The following is a 3,600-nucleotide window of genomic DNA, read 5'->3' as shown; positions in this document are numbered from 1 at the left end:
GGATCCCTCAATTCAACGCAAAATAGACTGAGCAGGTGTTATTATTTTGGTTGAGTTGCACCGACAGTATAGAACATGAAGAACATTTGAAGAAACCAAATATGGAGTAGAAAGTCATGGGGAATGTTAAGTTTATTACAGGATTCAAGAAATTTAGAGGGACTTTAGAGGCCTTTTGTTCTAACCTTTTATCCAGTAAAAACCCCATCCCATAGACCTCCCAGTGAATAATCACTGCTCTCTCTTGGAACACTTGAGCTTACCACTTTTTGGGGACAAGCCCCCACATTTTTTAATTGCTAAACTAATAGATAGGGTTTCCTTATACTGAGCAATTTATTACGCTCTGCTACTGAATTAGTTATGATAAAAACTTGTTTTTCACCAGTTCATCCAGAAAACACACACACACACACTCACACACTCACACATGCACACACTTGTCCTGTTTTCTCTGGGTTACATATGCTTGGTTCCCTGAAAATGTACAAGGTTGGCAATGTTCAAATCTGCAAATTTGAAGTAATAGCGCAAAGCGGAGGTGATAAAAAGGCAGACTAGAGCCACTAGAAGCAAGACTTTTCTAAATTGAGCTTTTCAATAATGAAGCATATGCTTTCCTTGGATGGGGACTATCTCATTGTTGTTGGTAATAAAACAGAATGGGGGACCGTGTGATCTGAAGAACAAATTTCTGCCATGGGATAAATACACAGCTTGGTGACTTGTAAGTTCCTCACCAGTTCCAAAGTTGTGCAATTCTTTGACTCCAAGTGGTTGGAAAATGATGAAATAAAACTTCTTCTCTAGTCTTCTTCCTTCCTCCCTTAATGAATAATTAATCTCACATTAAATTATCCTTCCTAAGAAAGGATCTGAGTTTGTGATACCCCAGTTTTCTTTCTTTCTATTTTTTTTTTTTTTTTTTTGTTGGAAGGGAATTCGTGACTTGCCTCTTAGCCAGTTTGAACTTAAAGACATTTTTTAAACAAAATTCCCGGCACAAATACCAAATATTGATTTAGTGGTTACCGGCTAGAATATACGTCCTGTGCTAATCTGCAGTAAAGTGTATTTCATATAGTCACATTGGATTTAAATGAGCTTTTAAAAAATATTTTGAATTGACTTAGATAGGATGGTATGGTTGTTCTTAAGAATTATTCTTTCTCCATGTGATACATTATTGTTCTGTTGTCAGAAATGTTACCAAAGGCAAACAACATAGGGTACTGGTGATGGAAGGGCATCTCAAAGGATGAGGGGCTACTGTACACAAATCCCATAGGATCTAGATAAAATACTATCCATGTCTTGTCATATGACATCATGTGGGTCCAGGTTGACTGTTGATTAATAGAAAACCTGATTAAAATAGCACACACCTATCATCAACATGTTTCCCCTTAAAACATTTAAATATATGGACCAAAGGGTTTTTTTTCCATTTCTGTTTTAGTTTGTTTCAATTATATCCTTTCTAAGTAAGGAGTGACACTAATATGGACAGCACTTCTACTGCACGTGAATGTGCCTGTGTCTCAGGCATCTCAGTGAAGTCCTTGCTAATGAACTCATATTTCCCTTCAGATATCTTCAGGCATCATCACCCCCTTTCTAGCCTTATGGATGGAAGCCTTATCTGTTTTTTGTTGACCCAGAATTGGGGTTAAAATAATCTGATGCAAGAGTGCCTGCTTATGAGGGTGCATTTTTTAAAATTGTTTGAGATTCATTGAGGGTACAGAGAATTAGGTTACGCTGATTGCATTTGTTAGATAAAATCCCTCTTATACTTGTGTCCTGCTCCCAAGAGGTGTCTGTACACTGTGACCCCTGTCCCCTTCCCCCCCCCGCTCCCTCCTTCCCCTACACCCCCTTGCATTAGCTCATCTGCTGCCTTCATATTAGAATTAAGTACACTGTATTCTTGCTTTTTAAAAAAAATGTATTTCATTTGATTTTTTAACATGGCTCTGCCAATTATAGTGACACATCTTTCTTTCATATACTACAGGCGTAACTCCTGGTCTGTGACTTCTAGAATGAGTTTCTTTAAAGCGACTCAAGGACTTCAAAACACATGTGAAATAATTAGCGTGCAGAATCTTAGATTGGCATGTTTCCTCTGGCCAACCTTCTACAGCCGTCTCCTCACAACTCAAACAACAGCTAATTCTACTGCTTACCTTTTCCCAGTCTTTGCAAAGTGTTGAACTTAGTTTTCAAAGACTCTTTCTTTTACTCTATTTCTTTTTCTTTTTTTGAGACAGAGTCTCCCTATGTCACCCTCGTTAGAGTAGTGTCACAGCTCACAGCAACCTCAAACTCTTGGGCTTAAGTGATTCTCTTGCCTCAGCCTCCCGAGTAGCTGAGACTACAGGTGACCGCCACAACACCCAGGTATTATTTTGTTGCAGTTGTCATGGCTGTTTAGCAGGCCCAAGCCCAGTTTGAACCCACTAGCTTCAGTGTATGTGGCCTCTGGGCTACAGGCGCTGAGCCTTTTTACTGTATTTCATCAGTGTATTCAATAGTTAATTTGAATAGTTAAAATAGTAAGTCTAATGAGCAGAAACCAGTTGGGATCAAATAGAGATGCCTGATATCTGGAGGTGTCCAGGCACACTAGATGGTGGCCTCTCAACAGCCGGCTTAGATGTGCCACGGTTACCCATCACCATGAATTATCCGAGGGAAATGAGAAGCATAGGGTAATCTAGACAGTAGGTTGGGGTTTTTAAAGAGAAACACTGAACCATTACTCCCAAATGCAATGCAGGGGTCACTGGCACAGTTGCAGCTAGCTCACAGGGCACCTTTGTGTGAGTTAGAAGAAGGTGACCTGCTAGCACAGGGTTTAGTGAGGGAAACATGAGCTGGGCTAGGATTCAGCCGCTTAAGCCAAGCCATCCTGTGTAGGGCACGACCCACAGAACCCATGTAGCAGCCCTGGCTCCCTGGACAGGCGATTGGTCATGATCAGGGTTCAGGAGAGGAGAGATCATCCGCACTCATGCCTGGGAAGATGGGGCAGAGAAGCAGGAAGGAGTGGGGAGAGCTGATCTGTAGGGCAGGAAGGCTTCTGTCCTGGAAGAAACTCCATACAGATTTCGTGACAGCTGATACAGACTGTCTGCCCCAGCCAACCCACAGATTGTCCTTCCTGTGGGAGAAAGCGCTTTAGTAAAGAGGCCAGTGCAGTCTCTATGAATTTTCACCACAGTTTCCTGGACGGCTTCCCCCTCCCTCCCCACTCTCACTGCTCCCAGTCACACTAAGATCTCTAAGTCAGATATCCTTTCAGAGCCCTCCTTACTGACCTTGGAGGATCTTCTGCTCCTCTCACCCATTTCCCTACCTACTAGGTGATACCTGGAGCTCCTTTCATAGATAAGAGGATATTTCAGAATAGAATTCATTAGGAAAAACAAGTGAAAATGCTCGGTGGGAAGTTTACTCATGCTGTTAATAGCCATTAAATTAACAAACATAGGTGATTGACAAGAAAAAGAAATTAAAAAGCAGGTATCTGAAGGTGAAGGGAGGAGGCCAGAAACGGGATGCCACAGAAATCAAATGGAAATCTCTCAGTTTTGT

Source organism: Otolemur garnettii, unplaced genomic scaffold (assembly GCF_000181295.1).
Source record: "Otolemur garnettii isolate 467f Iridium unplaced genomic scaffold, OtoGar3 scaffold00124, whole genome shotgun sequence".
Classification (NCBI taxonomy): domain Eukaryota; kingdom Metazoa; phylum Chordata; class Mammalia; order Primates; family Galagidae; genus Otolemur; species Otolemur garnettii.
This window is presented reverse-complemented; position numbering follows the sequence as displayed.